Genomic DNA, 20,650 nt, shown 5'->3' with positions numbered 1-20,650 from the left:
ACGGAGGCGCTCCGCACCGCTAAAGCTAACTCTCTCTCCTCTGCTCTCATCCTTCTAGACCTATCGGCTGCCTTCGATACTGTGAACCATCAGATCCTCCTCTCCACCCTCTCCGAGTTGGGCATCTCCGGCGCGGTCCACGCTTGGATTGCGTCCTACCTGACAGGTCGCTCCTACCAGGTGGCGTGGCGAGAATCTGTCTCCTCACCACGCGCTTTCACCACTGGTGTCCCCCAGGGCTCTGTTCTAGGCCCTCTCCTATTCTCGCTATACACCAAGTCACTTGGCTCTGTCATAACCTCACATGGTCTCTCCTATCATTGCTATGCAGACGACACACAATTAATCTTCTCCTTTCCCCCTTCTGATGACCAGGTGGCGAATCGCATCTCTGCATGTCTGGCAGACATATCAGTGTGGATGACGGATCACCACCTCAAGCTGAACTTCGGCAAGACGGAGCTGCTCTTCCTCCCGGGGAAGGACTGCCCGTTCCATGATCTCGCCATCACGGTTGACAACTCCATTGTGTCCTCCTCTCAGAGCGCTAAGAACCTTGGTGTGATCCTGGACAACACCCTGTCGTTCTCAACTAACATCAAGGCGGTGGCCCGTTCCTGTAGGTTCATGCTCTACAACATCCGCAGAGTACGACCCTGCCTCACACAGGAAGCGGCGCAGGTCCTAATCCAGGCACTTGTCATCTCCCGCCTGGATTACTGCAACTCGCTGTTGGCTGGGCTCCCTGCCTGTGCCATTAAACCCTTACAACTCATCCAGAACGCCGCAGCCCGTCTAGTGTTCAACCTTCCCAAGTTCTCTCACATCACCCCGCTCCTCCGCTCTCTCCACTGGCTTCCAGTTGAAGCTTGCATCCGCTACAAGACCATGGTGCTTGCCTATGGAGCTGTGAGGGGAACGGCACCTCAGTACCTCCAGGCTCTGATCAGGCCCTACATCCAAATAAGGGCACTGCGTTCATCCACCTCTGGCCTGCTCGCCTCCCTACCACTGAGGAAGTACAGTTCCCGCTCAGCCCAGTCAAAACTGTTCGCTGCTCTGGCTCCCCAATGGTGGAACAAACTCCCTCACGACGCCAGGACAGCGGAGTCAATCACCACCTTCCGGAGACACCTGAAACCCCACCTCTTTAAGGAATACCTAGGATAGGATAAAGTAATCCTTCTCCCCCCCCCCCCTTAAAATATTTAGATGCACTATTGTAAAGTGGCTGTTCCACTGGATGTCATAAGGTGAATGCACCAATTTGTAAGTCGCTCTGGATAAGAGCGTCTGCTAAATGACTTAAATGTAAAATGTAAATGTAAATGAATCAGGCCTTCAAATTGATCAAATTGCTGAAAAGAAACCACTACTAAAGGACAACAATAAGAAGAGACTTGCTTGGGCCAAGAAACACAAGCAATGGACATTAGACTGGTGGAAATCTGTCCTTTGGTCTGATGAGTCCAAATGTGAGATTTTTGGTTCAAATCGGCGTGTTTTTGTGAGATGCAAAGTAGGTGAACGGATGATCTCAGCATGTGTGGTTCTCACCGAGAAGCATGGAGGAGGAGGTGTGATGGTGTGTGGGTGCATTGCTGGTGACACTGTCAGTGATCTATTTAGAAATTAAGGCACACTTAACCAGTATGGCAACCACAATATTCGGCAGCAATTCGCCATCCAAACTAGTTTGCGCTTTGTGGAACTATCATATATTTTGACCCAAAACACCTCCAAGCTGTGTAAGGGTTATTTGACAAAGAACGAGTGTGATGGATTTCTCATCAGATGACCTGGCCTCCACAATCACACAATCTCAACCCAATTGAGATGGTTTGGGATGAGTTGGACCGCAGAGTGAAGGAAAAGCAGTCAACAAGTGCTCAGCATATGTGAGAACTCCTTCAAGACTGTTGGAAAAGCATTCCAGGTGAAACTAGTTGAGAGAATGCCAAGAGTGTGCAAAGCTGTCATCAAGGCAAAGAGTGGCTACTTTGAAGATCCTCAAATATAAAATATATTTGGATTTGTTTGAAAATGTTTGGTTACTACATCATTCCATATGTGTTATTTCATAGTTTTGATGTCTTCACTATTATTCTACAATGTAGAAAATAGTACAAATGAAGAAAAACCCTTGAATGAGTAGGTGTGTCCAAACTTTTGACTGGTAATGTATGTGCATGCCCAGACACACACACACACGCGCACACACACACACACACACACACACACACACACACACACACACACACACACACACACACACACACACACACACACACACACACACACACACACACACACACACACACACACACACACACACACACACACACACACACACACACACACACACACACGTGTGTACACACACACACGTGTGTACACACACACACACACACACACACACACACACACACACACACACACACACACACACACACACACACACACACACACACACACACACACACACACACACACACACACACACACACACACACACACACACACTGAGGGAGGATTGACCCCTGTGGTCTGCCCCTCGTTATAGGGAGCAGAAGAAGTCTTTTGAGCTGGCGGTGGGTCACTGAGACACACAGACACAGGCAACGGCGGAAAGACAGACACTCCAGCCAAAGGAATATCCAGGGAGGGTTAACCTTGTCAAGTTCAAAGTGAGAGGAACCCCAACATATCATCAGCAAAATAAGAAGAAAGGGAATGTGCACAGCGGCTGGACACACAGTGTGGGCCACTCCCAGGCCTCACCCTGATCGTTATTCAGGTGGTAGTGATACAACATAAGGTGACCTTGCTGGCTTTCACATGGGAGACGGACCCTGCTGCTACAGCAACACAGAGAAAAACACTAGAGAGGTCCTCGAGGCTAAGTAGTATATTCACTCTGTAGCTAACATCTTAACTGGAGGATAACCAGGGGCATTCTCCTCACCACAATGCAACACTTTCACAGGTGTACAATGCCTAGATGATGGTTATTCTGAATGGCGGAGAGAGACCCATCTCTACCATCTCTATCCCTCTATCCTTGCCTCTCAGCCTTCCCAGTTTCTGCACTCATCAACGCTACAGTGTTGCCTTGTCAAATTGACCAGAGCCAAAAAGCAAAAGCAAAAACATACACCTACACCCTCCACTCTCCACGTTTGTGTTTCTATTTCAGCAATTCACAGTACTATTCATGTTATTAAAACTCACTTTAGAGGCGTTCTGTTGATGGTATGGAGACGTTTTATGCACTGACTGTGCTGTCCCTCCAGATAAATAGAAAGCTGAATAGGCTTTTACATAAAAAGGGTCATATTAACATTCACAATGAACTGTCTGGAGTGGTGCTTTAACATCTGGGAGAAAGACAAGCGAGATATGCGTACCTTCTGAATGCTGTATGTTCTTCACCATTATATTAGTAATTTGATATGTATCAATAAATTGAAAGTGCCCTTTCCTACTCTTGCTCAGCAGACCTTTAAAGGTAAACATCACTGTCAGAAGGTAATTTATGCTTGAGTGCGTTCATATTAATGTGTGTGTGTGTGTGTACCCACGCACGCACGCGCAAGACACTGTGCGCGTCATACCAGCCTGCCAGCACACAGCGACAGCCATACGCACCTGACCGCGAAACGTGCTCATCAGCGGCGCATGACGATGGTAGGGCTGACGGTATAGCGCCCCGGGAGCAGCCGTGGGGTTTCTTTGCCCCTGTACCACTAAACTGGGCTGCATATCACTTTAGGTGTAACAGACCCGAAACACAACCTACCGTTTTACTTTTTAGCAATCAGGGGTCTGTCAATGGAGCATGAACCATCCCACCGGACAAACACTGGTTGAATTAAATTACGTTGTACCAACGTGGAATATCCATTGAATTGACGTCTTTGCCCGATGGGATGCCCCTGTTTGATCCTGCAAACTATTGGAATAATCCATAATGTGTCCCAAAACATAATGTGTCCCAAAACCAGATGAAACATTTAGCCCCTCATGCCAAATGGTGTATAAGTGCGTATCTCTATCCCATGCACAGTTGCGTCTAATGAAATGAAAACGGAAAATGGGAACCCTTTCATAACAGTCGAACCCCGACAACTGCTCTAGCAACATCATGCTTTTTGAAACCCTTAACGATAGGTAATGACAACCTTTAAACTGCACAAATCTTTACAGGACAGAAAACATAAATCTTATCTGATAGTGCGACAAGGAAATGCAAATGCGTGTTTACCTACCTCAATTAGCAGAGGAGAGCGGGTGTTTTTCTTTCTGTCTCTGGCGGAGAGATGCTGAGATATGTGTTGACTCCCGGCAGAAGGGATGCGTAGACAGCTGATCATGCGCAAGAGACACACTGATGCTGCCCGTTCAGAACGCCCTGTAATAAAGTAGACCACACAGAAAATAGAAGCGTCTCAAGCCTCATCTGACAGATCTTTGTTGCCCCTCCCACCCGCTCTCTTTTGTCGTTGCTCACTCGTTTTTCCTGTCTCCCCCTTCTGCGCGAAGCAATTTAGTCAAGCTGCAGCCGCTGTCCTGTTAGGATGATCTGTCTCTCGAAAAGCAGCCGCTTTTCTTTCGCTGCTTGTACTCCCTGCCCACCGTCCTCCTCCTCTCTCACCTTCTGTTCTCTTCTCCTCCTTTAAAATGAAACGAAGAAAAACAAAACAGCAGCAGCCTGTGCATCTCACTCGCCTTTGTTGCCTGCCTCTCCTACACAGTCAACCTGGACACAGAGTTAGACATAACATGGAACATCTAAATAGGTCTCTCTCTATTTAGTATGATATCATGTTTCAAATGGTAAGCATTCATTCGTGGATGTCCATCATCCTTTTTGTATGATATGTTAAGAATTGTATGATATGTTACAAATTGCAAGTCATACAATATGTTACAAATTTTCAATACATAAGATATGTTACAAATTCCAATTTGTTGTGGCTAATGTTAGCTAGTCTAGCGGTTCTGTGCTTCGCAATTGACTCAAGCTGCAGCCCCTGTTATGGTTAGGGGTTAGGGTTAGGAGTTAGGTTAAAGGGTTAGGGGAAGGGTTAGCTAACATGCGAAATAGTTGCAAAGTAGCTAAAAAGTAGAACGTAGCTGCAAAGTTGATAAAATGCTAAAGTTGTCCGTGATGAGTTTCAAACACGCAATCTTTGGGTACTTGATGTTCTCGCTATATATGCCCACAACATCCACCCCGACCAACTACCCTCGTTTCGTTTTTGCTTTAAGTAACCTTCTGTGTTACGTAACCATACCAAACATAACGTATCATACTAATTTGAATGTCCTGGATCTACATTTACTATGTTACTGACACAGCAGCTACTCATTTTAGAATATTAGCCATATCTCCAAATGTGTGGGCTGCGCACGCCCTCCCCCATGCTCCCATTCCTCATTTCACACCTCACTAATGAACATCTCATGCCACAATATGCACACGATCTCATCAATGAGCGAGACCTGCCTGTCGCACGGGGTACTCGAGCGCTTTCCTTAATGATTTCCTCAGACGTTATTACACCCAGGTCTCATCTACCCACACCTGAGCTCTCTGCTCATAGCCAATAGGCCACATATGGCGCTGACACTCACAGTACTGATGGCAAAAGAAAACGCACAATATGAATACGTGCATTTGGAAAGTATTCATACCCCTTGACCTATTCCACATTTTGTTGTTACAGCCTGATTTCAAAATGTGTTTCTTTTTTCACAACACACAATACTGCATAATTACAAATTGAAAACATGTTTTTTTTTACAATTTATTGACAATTAAATGCAGAACTATATCATTTTGAGAAGTATTCACACCCATCTGCACCCCTTTGCTATGACACTCCAAATTGACCTCAGGTACATCCAATTTCCTTTGATCATCCTTTAGATGTCAATACAACTTCATTGGAAGTTGTATTGGCACCTGTGGCAAATTCAATTGTTTGGACATGATTTAGAAAGAAACACACCTGTCTATATAAGGTCCCACAGTTGACAGTTCATGTCAGAGCTGAAACTATACCATGAAGTTCAAAGAACTGTCCGTAGATCTCCGGAATGAAATTATGATGAGACAATACCAGTCAAAAGTTTGTACACCTACTCATTTAAGGGTTTTTATTTATTTAGACTATTTTCTACATTCTAGAATAATAGTGAAGGTATCAAAACTACGAAATAACACATATGGAATCATGTAGTAACCAAAAAAATGCTAAACAAATCAAAATTTATTATAGATTTTAGAATCTTCAAAAGTAGCCACCCTTTGCCTTGATGACAGCTTTGCGTACTCATACTCATTCTCTCAACCAGCTTCACATGGAATGCTTTTCCAACAGTCTCGAAGGAGTTCCCACATATGCTGAGCACTTGTTGGCTGCTTTTCCTTCACTCTGCGGTCCAACTAATCCCAAACCATCTCAACTGGGTTCAGTTCGGGTGACTGTGGAGACCAGGTCATCTGATGCAGCACTCCATCACTCTCGTTCTTGGTCAACTAGCGCTTACAAAGCCTGGAGGTGTGTTGGGTCATTGTCCTGTTGAAAAGCAAATGATAGTCCCACTAACCACAAACCAGATGGGATGGCATATCGCTGCAGAATGCTGTGGTGGCCATGCTGGTTAGGTGTGCCTTGAATGAATTATAAATAATTCTCTGACGGTGTCACCAGCAAAACACCCCACACCATCACACCTCCTCCTCCATGCTTCATGGTGGACCCTACACAATCAGAGATCATGTGATCGATCATGTGTTCATCTACTCTGCATCTCACAAAAACAAGGTGGTTGGAACCAAACATCGTAAATTTGGACTCATCAGACCAAAGGACAGATTTCCACCTGTCTAATGTCCATTTCTTGTGTTTCTTGGCCCAAGCAAGTCTCTTCTTGTTATTGGTGTCCTTTAGTGGTGGTTTCTTTACAGCAATTCAACCATGAAGACCTGATTCATGCAGTCTCCTCTGAACAGTTGATGTTGAAATGTATCGGTTACCTTTACTTTTACTCTGTGAAGCATTTATTTGGGCTGCAATTTCTGACGTTGGTAACTCAAATGAACTTATCGTCTGCAGCAGAGGTAACTCTGGGTCTTCCATTCCTGTGGTGGTCCTCATGAGAGCCAGTTTCATCATAGTGCTCGATGGTTTTTGCAACTGCACTTGAAGAAACTTTAAAAGTTCTTGACATTTTCCATATTGACTGACCTTCATGTATTAAAGTAATGATGGACTGTTGTTTCTCTTTGCTTATTTGAGCTGTTCCTCCATAATATGGACATGGTCTTTTACCAAATAGGGCAATCTTCTGTATAGAATGCCTACCTTGTCACAACACAACTGATTGGCTCAAACGCATTAAGAAGGAAAGAAAATCCACACATTAACTTTTAACAAGGCACACCTGTTAATTAATTTAAATGCATTCCAGGTGACTACCTAATGAAGCTGGTTGAGAGAATGCCAAGAGTGTGCAAAGCTGTCATCAAGGCAAAGGGTGGCTACTTTGAAGAATCTCAAATACAAACTATATGTGTATTTATTTAACATTCTTTTGGTTACTACATTTCAAAGTTGTGATGTAAAAATAGTAAAAATAAATAAAAACACTTGAATGAGTAGGTGTGTCCAAACCTTTGACTGGTACTGTCACGCCCTGATCTGTTTACCTGTCTCTGTGATTTTCTTCACCCCCCTCCAGGTGTCGCCCATCTTCCCCATCATGCCCTGTGTATTTACACCCGTGTTCTCTGTTGGTCTGTTAACAGTTTGTCTTGCTTGTTCGAGTCAACCAGCATTCCCTCCCCACCCTGCTTTTTCTAGTCTCTCTTTCCTTGCCCTCCTAGTTTTGACCCTTGCCTGTTCTGACTTTGAGCCCACCTGCCTGAGCACTCTGCCAGTCCCTGACCTTGAGCCTGCCTGCCGTTCGGTACCATTGCCCGACCTCTGGTTTTCTTACCCCTGCCTGTTCTGACCTGTCTTTTGCCTGCCTCTATTGAAACATTAAACTATGGTCTGCATCTGGGTCTACATCTTGGTCTCCCTTCATACCTGATAGGTACTGTATATCTGGGGAAGGGTATGCAACCATTTTTAGAGTTGAAAGTTTCCAAGAGCACAATGGTCTCCATTATTGTGAAATGGAAAAAATATGGGACTACCCAGACCTTGCCTAGAGCTGGCCGTCCGACCAAACTGAGCAACCAGGCAAGAAGGACCTTGGTCAGGGAGGAGATCAAGAACCAAATGACCACTCTGACAGAACTACAGAGTGGTTGAGATGGGAGAACCTGCCAGAAGGACAACAGTCTCTACCACCCTTCACCAATCAGGGCTTTATGAGAGAGTGTCTAGACGGAAGCTATTCCTGAGAAAAAGGCAAATGACAGCATACCTGGAGTTTGCAAAAATTCATGTGATACACTCTGAGAGTATAAGGCAAACGATTGTGGTATGATGAGACAAAAAATGTCTGCATTAAACCAGGCACAGATCATCACCCGTCTAACACCACCCCTACCGTGAAGCATGGTGGTAGCAGCATCATGCTATAGGGATGCTTTCAGTGGCAGGGACTAAGACTGGTAAGGATAAAGGGAACAATGAATGGAACCAAATAGAGGCAATTCCTTGATGATAAACTGTTTCAGATTGTAAACGACTTCAGTCTGGGGCAAATATTTATTTTAAAACAGGACCCAAGCATACAGCCAAACCAATGCTTAAATGACTTCAGAACAAGAATATGAAAGTTGTTGAGTGGTCCAGCCAAAGTCCGGACTTGAATCCCATTGAAAATGTGTGGAAAGACTTGAAGATTGCTGTATACTTCAACTCCCCATCTAACTTAACAAAGCTTGAGAAAATATGCAATGAAAAATGGGAGAAAATCCCCATATCCATATGTGCAAAGCTGATAAAGACGCAATCAAAGGTGATTACAGCTGTAAAAGCTGTAATCACCATCAAAGGTGCTTCTTCAAAGTACTTACATACATAGATTAGATATTTCTGAATAAAAATTTCAATACATTTTCTCACATTTCTAAAAACATGTTTTTATTTCTAAATCGATTTAATCCATTTTGAATTCAGGCCATACCACAAGTAATGTGGAAATTATTGTGTATTTACATGAACCTACATTTAAATAGTAGGCAAGTCAGTTAAGAGCTAAATCTTATTTACAATGATTTCCTACCCTTGTCAGACCCTAACCCAGCATTCGTGAAAATACAAGTGTCATACATCACTTAAAAGCTTAACTTCTTGTTAATCCAGCCGCTTTGTCAGATTTCAAAAAGGCTTTACAGCGAAAGCATACCATGCGATTATCTGAGAACAGCGCTGGCATACAAAAGCATTACAAACATTTTCCAAACCAGCAGAGGTGTCACAAAAGTCAGAAATAGTGATAAAATAAATCAGTTACCTCTGAAGATCTTCCTCTGTTTGCAATCCCAAGGGTCCCAGCTACACAACAAATGTTCAAAAAAGTCCTTCTTTATATCCCAAAAAAAGTCTGTTTAGTTGGCGCGTTTGATTCAGTAATCTTCCTGTTCCACTTGTTCAATGTGCATACACAGGAATCCCAAAAGTTAACAATAAACTTTGTCCAAACAAGTCAAACAACGTTTATAATCAATCCTCAATCCCCTAATATGTAAATAAACGATCAAATTTAAGACGGAATGTAATATGTTCAATACAGGAGATAAACAACGAAACGCGCGCCCTCATCCACACGCGCCACAAGAGAACAGTCCAAAATGAGAGCCACCTTGAAAAACTACAATTACGAACTCATTTTTCAAAAAACAAGCATGAAATCATTTCTAAAGACTATTGACATCTAGTGGAAGCCATAGGAGCTGCAATCTGGGAGGATTTCCTTTGAATATTCCTTAGACAAGTATTTCAATGGGTGATGACCTAAAAAAACAACATTCTGGATTTATTCTCCTCTGGTTTTTGCCTGCCATATCAGTTATGTTATACTCACAGACATTATTGTAACAGTTTTAGAAACTTTAGAGTGTTTTCTATCCAATGCTACATTATATACATATCCTAGCTTCAGGGCCTGAATAACAGGCAGTTTACTTTGGGCATGTCAGTATTCCGAACTTCCGAGAACTGCCCCCTAGCCTTTTATGAAGCCTTTTGGACCTATACTTTGTGCTCTGGTACCGCTTTCCGTCCGGTAGCAGTGAGAACAGTCTATGACTTGGGTGACTGGAGTCTTTGACAATTTTTAGGCCCTTCCTCTGACACCACCTAGCATAGAGGTCCTGGATGGCAGGTAGCTTGGCCCCTGTGATGTACTGGGCCGAACACACTACCCTGTGTAGTGCCTTGCTGTTGGAGGCCGAGCAGTTGCCATACCAGGCTGTGATGCAACCGCCAGGATGATCTCAATGGTGCAGCTGTAAAACCTTTTGAGGATCTGAGGACCCATGCCAAATCTTTTCAGTCTCCTGAGGGGGAATAGGTTTCGTCGAGCATCCTTCACAACCGTCTTGGTGTGCTTGGACCATGTTAGTTTGTTGGTGATGTGGAGACCAAGGAACTTGAAGCTCTCAAACTGCTCCACTACAGCCCCGTTGATGAGAATGGGGGCATGCTCAGTCCTCCTTTTGCTGTAGTCCACAATCATCTCCTTAGTCTTGATCACGATGAGGGAGAAGTTGTTGTCCTTACACCACACGGTCAGGTCTTTGACCTCCTCCCTATAGGCTGTCTCATCAGCTAACTTAATGATAGTGTTGGAGTCATGCCGGCAGTGCAGTCATGGGTGAACAGAGAGTACAGGAGGGGACTGAGCACGTACCCCTGAGAGTCCCCAGTGTTGAGGAACAGCATGGTGGATGTGTTTTTGCCTACCCTTACCACCTTGGGGCGGCCCGTCAGGAAGTCCAGGATCCAGTTGCAGGGGGAGGTGTTTAGTCCGAGGGTTATTAGCTTTGTGATGAGCTTTGAGGGCACTATGGTGTTGAACAATGAGCTGTTGTCAATGATACAGTGGGGAGAACAAGTATTTGATACACTGCCGATTTTGAAGGTTTTCCTACTTACAAACCATGTAAAGGTCTGTCATTTTTATTATAGGTACAATTCAACTGTGAGAGACGGAATCTAAAACAAAAATCCTGAAAATCACATTGTATGATTTTTTACGTAATGAATTTGCATTTTTTGTTTGCAATTACAGAGATCATACGTTTCCTGTAGTTCTTGACCAGGTTTGCACACACTTCAGCAGGGATTTTTGGCTCACTCCTCCATACAGATCTTCTCCAGATCCTTCAGGTTTCGGGCTGTCGCTGGGCAGTACAGACTTTCAGCTCCCTCCAAAGATTTTCTATTGGGTTCAGGTCTGGAGACTGGCTAGGCCACTCCAGGACCTTGAGATGCTTCTTACGGAGCCACTCCTTAGTTGCCCTGGCTGTGTGTTTCGGGTCATTGTCATTCTGGAAGACCCAGCCACGACCCATCTTCAATGCTCTTACTGAGGGAAGAAGGTTGTTGGCCAAGATCTCACGATACATGACCCCATCCATCCCCTCAATACGGTGCAGTCGTCCTGTCCCTTTTGCAGAAAAGCATCCCCAAAGAATGATGTTTCCACCTCCATGCTTCACAGTTGGGATGGTATCCTTGGGGTTGTACTCATTCTTTTTCTTCCTCCAAACACGGCAAGTGGAGTTTAGACCAAAAAGCTATATTTTTGTCTCATCAGACCACATGACCTTCTCCCATTCCTCCTCTGGATCATCCAGATGGTCATTGGCAAACTTCAGACGGGCCTGGACATGTGCTGGCTGAGCAGGGGGACCTTGCGTGCGCTGCAGGATTTTAATCCATGACGGCGTAGTGTGTTACTAATGGTTTTCTTTGAGACTGTGGTCCCAGCTCTCTTCAGGTCCTGTAGCTCCAACTCCAAAAAGTTCTGGGACACTGTGAAGTCCATGGAGAACAAGAGCACCTCCTCCCAGCTGCCCACTGCACTGAGGCTAGGGAACACGGTCACCACCGACAAATCCATGATTATCGAAAACTTCAACAAGCATTTCTCAACGGCTGGCCATGCCTTCCGCCTGGCTACTCCTACCTCGGCCAACAGCCACGGCCCCCCCCGCAGCTCCTCGCCCAAGCCTCTCCAGGTTCTCCTTTACCCAAATCCAGATAGCAGATGTTCTGAAAGAGCTGCAAAACCTGGACCCGTATAAATCAGCTGGGCTTGACAATCTGGACCCTCTATTTCTGAAACTATCCGCCGCCATTGTCGCAACCCCTATTACCAGCCTGTTCAACCTCTCTTTCATATCGTCTGAGATCCCCAAGGACTGGAAAGCTGCCGCAGTCGTCCCCCTCTTCAAAGGGGGTGACACCCTGGACCCAAACTGTTACAGACCTATATCCATCCTGCCCTGCCTATCTAAGGTCTTTGAAAGCCAAGTCAACAAACAGGTGACTGACCATCTCGAATCCCACCGTACCTTCTTCGCTATGCAATCCGGTTTCCGAGCCGGTCACGGGTGCACCTCAGCCACACTCAAGGTACTAAACGACATCATAACCGCCATCGATAAAAGACAGTACTGTGCAGCCGTCTTCATCGACCTTGCCAAGGCTTTCGACTCTGTCAATCACCATATTCTTATCGGCAGACTCAGTAGCCTCGGTTTTTCGAATGACTGCCTTGCCTGGTTCACCAATTACTTTGCAGACAGAGTTCAGTGTGTCAAATCGGAGGGCATGTTGTCCGGTCCTCTGGCAGTCTCTATGGGGGTGCCACAGGGTTCATTTCTCGGGCCGACTCTTTTCTCTGTATATATCAATGATGTTGCTCTTGCTGCAGGCGATTCCCTGATCCACCTCTACGCAGACGACACCATTGTATACACTTTCGGCCCGTCATTGGACACTGTGCTATCTAACCTCCAACCGAGCTTCAATGCCATACAACACTCCTTCCGTGGCCTCCAACTGCACTTAAACGCTAGTAAAACCAAATGCATGCTTTTCAACCGATCGCTGCCTGCACCCGCTTGCACGACTAGCATCACCACACTGGATGGCTCCGACCTTGAATATGTGGACACCTATAAGTACCTAGGTGTCTGGCTAGACTGCAAACTCTCCTTCCAGACCCATATCAAACATCTCCAATCGAAAATCAAATCAAGAATCGGCTTTCTATTCCACAACAAAGCCTCCTTCACTCACGATGCCAAGCTTACCCTAGTAAAACTGACTATCCTACCGATCCTCGACTTCGGCGACGTCATCTACAAAATTGCTTCCAACACTCTACTCAGCAAACTGGATGCAGTTTATCACAGTGCCATCCGTTTTGTCACTAAAGCACCTTATACTACCCACCACTGCGACTTGTATGCTCTAGTCGGCTGGCCCTCGCTACATATTCGTCGCCAGACCCACTGGCTTCAGGTCATCTACAAGGCCATGCTAGGCAAAGCTCCGCCTTATCTCAGCTCACTGGTCACGATGGCAACACCCATCCGTAGCACGCGCTCCAGCAGGTGTATCTCATTGATCATCCCTAAAGCCAACACCTCATTCGGCCGCCTTTCGTTCCAGTACTCTGCTGCCTGTGACTGGAACGAATTGCAAAAATCGCTGAAGTTGGAGACTTTTATCTCCCTCACCAACTTCAAACATCAGCTAGCTGAGCAGCTAACCGATCGCTGCAGCTGTACATAATCTATTGGTAAATAGCACACCCATTTTCACCTACCTCATCCCCACAGTTTTTATTTATTTACTTTTCTGCTCTTTTGCACACCAATATCTCTACCTGTACATGATCATCTGATCATTTATCACTCCAGTGTTAATCTGCAATATTGTAATTATTCGCCTACCTCCTCATGCCTTTTGCACACATTGTATATAGACTCCCCTTTTTTTCTCTGTGTTATTGACTTGTTAATTGTTTACTCCATGTGTAACTCTGTGTTGTCTGTTCACACTGCTATGCTTTATCTTGGCCAGGTCGCAGTTGCAAATGAGAACCTGTTCTCAACTAGCCTACCTGGTTAAATAAAGGTGAAATAAAAAAAAATAAAAAAAATTGACCATGTCCTGCTGTGTAGTTCTGGGCTGATCCCTCACCTTCCTCATGATCATTGATGCCCTACGAGGTGAGATCTTGCATGGAGCCCAAAACCGAGGATTGACCGTCATCTTGAACTTCTTCCATTTTCTAATAATTCCGCCAACAGTTGTTGCCTTCTCACCAAGCTGCTTGCCTATTGTCCTGTAGCCCATCTTAGTCTTGTGCAGGTCTACAATTTTATCCCTGATGTCCTTACACAGCTCTCGGGTCTTGGCCATTGTGGAGAGGTTGGAGTCTGTTTGATTGAGTGTGTGGACAGGTGTCTTTAATACAGGTAACAGTTTAAACAGGTGCAGTTAATACAGGTAATGAGTGGAGAACAGGAAGGCTTCTTAAAGAAAAATGAACAGGTCTGTGAGAGCCGCAATTCTTACTGGTTGGTAGGTGATCAAATACTTATGCCATACAATAAAATGCAAATTAATTACTTAAAAATCATACAATGTGATTTTCTGGATTTTTGTTTTAAGATTCCGTCTCTCACAGTTGAAGTGTACCTATGATTTAAAAAAATACAGACCTCTACATGCTTTGTAAGTAGGAAAACCTGCAAAATTGGCAGTGTATCAAATACTTGTTCTCCCCACTATAGGTGTTCATTTTGTCCAGAGGGTTATTCAAATTGAATTAATTTGACATTTCACTCACTTTGTTTGCTGCCGCTGCCACCTACAACACTTCCCCATTCACATGGTTTATGTCCTTCTTATAGGCAAGCAATGGGCCTATTAATATTATAAATTACATGAAGGGAACGATTTGTAATTTTCCATATTACTGATGAGGATCTCCATATGGCAAATGTACGGTCCCTTACTAGACGTCCACAAATGTTTTTAAAATAGGTTGAAGGCCTCAGGTCAGACGCCAGGGCCTGCTCTTCTGGGAAGTCGTCAAATAAAGTCTCTCGAACATTTGTTTCCTTTTTATGTAATTTTTCCTCTGTACCGGAATATTCCACCAGATGGTGATAGGCAGCTTAATGCAAATGGCCAAAACAGCACCAAAGTGACATGGCCATTTCTCCTAAATGGAAAAGCCTTTGAAGACGAAACTTGGTGAGCACGGGTTTGACTTAAAGGGCTTTTAGCCCATAAACAACATGGCGTCGAGGCCTCAACACTTTTTGAGGTAAGACCCTTTTTTCTGAGATTAAAGGTAAAAAATGGTAATTGAGCGCTAACTTGACCACTTCATGTCAAAGTACATGAACCGACTGAGTAAGGAAATAAAGAACCAGCCATTTATCTATTGTAATTTCCGAGAAATTGTACAATGTACAATTGGTGATGGTTAATAACGAAATATAGTTGTTTTTTAAGTTGCAGATCCCATTGCGGCATGTTCAGAGAAATCCGTTAAGGTTGGTTTCAGAGCTCTATGTGATTTCTGTGATTTTCTGAACTCACACACACATTCAATAGGGAGTAACACAGTGTGTGGCTTATAGACACGCAGAGCCTGCAATAGTTACCTGCGTTCGAACTATCAAAGAACCGTCAGACCTAGAGCTCTGACATTATATTTACATGTTCTAGAGCTTAAGTCGAGAGTGCACGGTGAGTTATGTGGCTCTAGAAGGTTCTCAGGCCGAGAAACAGCCCAGTATATTTGTAATGACTTCAATTCATTTTGACCACCGCGAAAATTATGACATTTAGAAAAGTCCCAGTGTCACAAGACTATGTGCATTGAAACCGCCATAGCGACGGACCCTAAAGTTTCTTTCCGATAGCTCATTCAGGGATCCCGTAGCAACGCCTGGAAAAAGTGTATTTTCAGCAATAATTAAGGTTGCTGCGCGGGCTCCAAATGACCTATCGAGCCAAATCTCGGTATTCGGTGTCGCCTGAGCTAGGCCTCCAAATAATGTCAGAACTGGACCCCACCAAAGTGACATGCTGGAAGCAACACCAAGGAGCGATGGAGAGGAACAAATATCACTGCTCAACCATCCCGAGTTCAACGGGCCAGTCAACTGGGCATTTCTGCAGTATATTAGAGCATGTCCAATTTATGACAGTAAATGCACCTGGTTACCTAAATGGGTTACCAGTAGCACATTTTTGAAATAGTTTTTAATGCCTTTAGGGGGGGTTCAAGGGGTCCATGTCCGGGTAGGGTGCACCCCCCACCTGGGCCCCTGGTCATTTTTTTTTTTTCAAAATATCTTTAATAAAAACGACAGTCCCACTTCTCTCTCATCGCACCAAATTCTTACTTCCTATGGCTTTCTATGTTCAAACATGATAAATAGACCTTCTAGGTTGATCCAGAGCTTAACATAGTGATATACATAATTTGGTCAGTATAAATGCCATTTGGACATTTCTTATGCCATTTGGAAATGGTTAACTGCTTTTGGGTTCAGAAGCTGACTTCCTATGATCATATATGGCAAATGGACATAACATCCTGATTTAGTACTTTCAATAATTATGTATGCCATTTAGACATTTCTTATGCCATTTGGCCATGGTTCACTGACATTTGGGTTCGGAAGCCGACTTCCTATGATCATATATTGCAAATGGACAAAAGATAGGCCTTATGGAAAAACTCAAGAATATCAGACTAAGGTATGTTTATATGGTTATTATATATGTATAATTGATTTTAAAAATCAAAATACATTTAAAAGAACAGTTCAGAAAGCACTTTTTTAGAGTGGGTTGAATTTGAGGTGCTCTTTTTTTATTTTACCCTTAGGTCTTGACTATGTGACCATTTGCAATGTGAAAATCTACGGTGGAGTGCGCTCTCCATCTTTGGGATTTTTGTTGTATGACAATTGGCATTTGCCATATGTCACTTGCCATATGGTTTAAATGAACTTCCGTCCATTTGAGTGGTATTTGCGATTATGTATATGTTTCGTCCAATGACAATATGTTGCCTTTCATTTTTGTCCATTTCATGGGAGTTTTCCCTTACATTACATTCTCCATTGCTACGTTGGAAAGTCAAAATCAAGAAATGGGCAAAGGTGAGTGTAGTTGAGATGAAAATGTACAAATATTTACTTTCACCTCATAAACTCCAACAAAAGAGTTCACGTTTGAAATGTATAGTCTGAAATGAGACAGGAAGGAATTCAGCCCAATGCCGTTTGGAGAATGGGAAAGTGTCGTAGGCGGCAGCGGCAGCAGACAAAGAGAGTGAAATGGAGTAGAACTAATTCAATATGGAGACTCACAGTGCATCTACAGTATCAAACAGGGCATGCCTTATTCCAAGTCGTCTCTGCGGAGCGAGAGAGAGAGAGATGCTACTGTGGAGCATACAAGAACACCAGTGTACTGGAGTTTCTTTTTCAAATATATTCATACTTTTCTCAATGCACCTAAAACTATACCATGTGTGAATAACCCTGTTATTCTGGGTTATTCTGTTATATCGGATGCTGAAAAGATGAGATACATTCTCAGCCAAATAATTTATCAGTTCTTTGGAGAAGTCTACAGGGAAAATGACTAAATCATTAAAACCAACTTGTACATATCCAAATGATCTGAAATGTGTTTTCGATACTATCATCTTACACATCAATGGTGTTTATCGGCTGTTTTAGTTATACTATTTGGTCCACCTAGGCATTGGCATGTCCAGAGCATTTTGAATGAGAGTGGAAAAGGGTGGGCACAGACCCAGTTTAGGGGGGCCATAAGATTTTCAAGTTTCAAGATTTTAGACGTCATATGGTTTGGGGATAGAAGCTGTTCAGGTTCATGTTGGTGTCAGACTTGATGCATCACTTGCCTTGCGGAAGCAGAGATGGCTCGGGTTGCTTTAGTCTTTCATGATTTTCCGGGTCTTCCTTTTACACTGCCTGATATATAGAGGTCCTGGACGTACAGTGATGTACTAGGCTGTCTACACCACCCTCTGTAGCGCTATGCGATCGAGGACGGTGCTGTTGCCATACAAAACAGTGATAAGCAGTGATACAGTCAAGATGCTCTCAATGGTGCAGCTGTAGAACGTTTTAAGGATTTGAGGGGCCATGCCGAACCTTTTCAACTTCTTGAGGGGGAAGAGACACTGTCACACATTCTTCGCAACTGTGCACGTGTGAGTGGACCATTTTAAGTCCTTAATGATTTGGATAGTGTGGAACTTGAAGATTCTGACCCACTCCACTGCAGCTCTCAACCCCCCATTTCCTGTAGTCCACGACCAGCTCCTTTATCTTGCTCACATTGAGGGAGAGGTTGTTGTCCTGACACCATACTGCAGGTCTCTGACCTCCTCCCTATAGGCTGTCTCATCATTGTTGGTAAACAGGGCTACCACTGTTGTATCGTCAGCAAACTTAATGAAGGTATTGGAGTCGTGTTTGGCTATGCAGTCGTGGGTGAACAGGGAGTACAGGAGGGGACTAAGCACGCACCCCTGATGGGACCCAGTGTTGAGGATCAGCATGGCTGACATGTTGTTGCCTACCTTTACCACCTGGGGGCAGCCCGTCAGGAAGTCCAGGATCCAGTTGCAGAGGGAGATGTTCCCAGGGTCCTTAGCTTAGTCAAATCAAATCAAATGTCATTTGTCACATACACATGGTTAGCAGATGTTAATGCGAGTGTAGCGAAATGCTTGTGCTTCTAGTTCCGACAATGCAGTAATAACCAACAAGTAATCTAATTAACAATTCCTAAACTACTGTCTTATACACAGTGTAAGGGGATAAAGAATATGTACATAAGGATATATGAATGAGTGATGGTACAGAGCAGAATAGGCAAGATACAGTAGATGGTATCGAGTACAGTATATACATATAAGATGAGTATGTAAACAAAGTGGCATAGTTAAAGTGATACATGTATTACATAAGGATGCAGTCGATGATATAGAGTACAGTATATACGTATGCATATGAGATGAATAATGTAGGGTAAGTAACATTATATAAGGTAGCATTGTTTAAAGTGGCTAGTGATATATTTACATCATTCCCATCAATTCCCATTATTAAAGTGGCTGGAGTTGAGTCAGTGTCAGTGTGTTGGCAGCGACCACTCAATGTTAGTGGTGGCTGTTTAACAGTCTGATGGCCTTGAGATAGAAGCTGTTTTTCAGTGTCTCGGTCCCAGCTTTGATGCACCTGTACTGACCTCGCCTTCTGGATGATAGTGGGGTGAACAGGCAGTGGCTCGGGTGGTTGATGTCCTTGATGATCTTTTTGGTCTTCCTGTGACATCGGGTGGTGTAGGTGTCCTGGAGGGCAGGTAGTTTGCCCCCGGTGATGCGTTGTGCAGACCTCACTACCCTCTGGAGAGACTTATGGTTGAGGGCGGAGCAGTTGCCGTACCAGGCGGTGATACAGCCCGCCAGGTTGCTCTCGATTGTGCATCTGTAAAAGTTTTTGAGTGCTTTTGGTGACAAGCCAAGTTTCTTCAGCCTCCTGAGGTTGAAGAGGCGCTGCTGCGCCTTCTTCACGATGCTGTCTGGGTGAGTGGACCATTTCAGTTTGTCTGTGATGTGTATGCCGAGGAACTTAAAACTTGCTACCCTCTCCACTACTGTTCCATCGATGTGGATAGGGGGGTGTTCCCTCTGCTGTTTCCTGAAGTCCACAATCATCTCCTTAGTTTTGTTGACATTGAGTGTGAGGTTATTTTCCTGACACCACACTCCGAGGGCCCTCACCTCCTCCCTGTAGGCCGTCTCGTCGTTGTTGGTAATCAAGCCTACCACTGTTGTTTCGTCCGCAAACTTGATGATTGAGTTGGAGGCGTGCGTAGCCACGCAGTCGTGGGTGAACAGGGAGTACAGGAGAGGGCTCAGAACGCACCCTTGTGGGGCCCCAGTGTTGAGGATCAGAGGGGAGGAGATGTTGATACCTACCCTCACCACCTGGGGGCGGCCCGTCAGGAGGTCCAGTACCCAGTTGCACAGGGCGGGGTCGAGACCCAGGGTCTCGAGCTTGATGACGAGCTTGGAGGGTACTATATGGTGTTGAATGCCGAGCTGTAGTCGATGAACAGCATTCTCACATAGGTATTCCTCTTGTCCAGATGGGTTAGGGCAGTGGGCAGTGTGGTTGAGATTGCATAGTCTGTGGACCTATTTGGGCGGTAAGCAAATTGGAGTGGGTCTAGGGTGTCAGGTAGGGTGGAGGTGATATGGTCCTTGACTAGTCTCTCAAAGCACTTCATGATGACGGAAGTGAGTGCTACGGGGCGGTAGTCGTTTAGCTCAGTTACCTTAGCTTTCTTGGGAACAGGAACAATGGTGGCCCTCTTGAAGCATGTGGGAACAGCAGACTGGTATAGGGATTGATTGAATATGTCCGTAAACACACCGGCCAGCTGGTCTGCGCATGCTCTGAGGGCGCGGCTGGGGATGCCTCTCTGGGCCTGCAGCCTTGCGAGGGTTAACATGTTTAAATGTCTTACTCACCTCGGCTGAAGTGAAGGAGAGACCGCATGTTTTCGTTGCAGGCCGTGTCAGTGGCACT

General features: G+C 44.6%; 1 protein-coding gene across 3 annotated transcripts in view; it reads right to left on the bottom strand.

The window, feature by feature from the left end:
* The window catches only part of LOC124003017 (contactin-2-like), an 81,944-nt gene extending 77,289 nt beyond the window's left edge, over positions 1–4,655 (bottom strand). For 2 of the 3 annotated variants that reach the window (XM_046310940.1, XM_046310938.1), the window contains exon 1: positions 4,269–4,490. The gene's annotated coding sequence lies outside the window, so the exon portion shown is untranslated. Of the gene's footprint in view, positions 1–4,268; positions 4,491–4,510 lie in introns of those variants that run through there. The other variant, XM_046310939.1, reaches the window with a different exon arrangement.
* Positions 4,656–20,650: the final 15,995 nt, after the last annotated feature.

Source organism: Oncorhynchus gorbuscha, linkage group LG18 (genome assembly GCF_021184085.1).
Source record: "Oncorhynchus gorbuscha isolate QuinsamMale2020 ecotype Even-year linkage group LG18, OgorEven_v1.0, whole genome shotgun sequence".
NCBI classification, from domain to species: Eukaryota; Metazoa; Chordata; class Actinopteri; order Salmoniformes; family Salmonidae; genus Oncorhynchus; species Oncorhynchus gorbuscha.
This window is presented reverse-complemented; position numbering and strand designations above follow the sequence as displayed.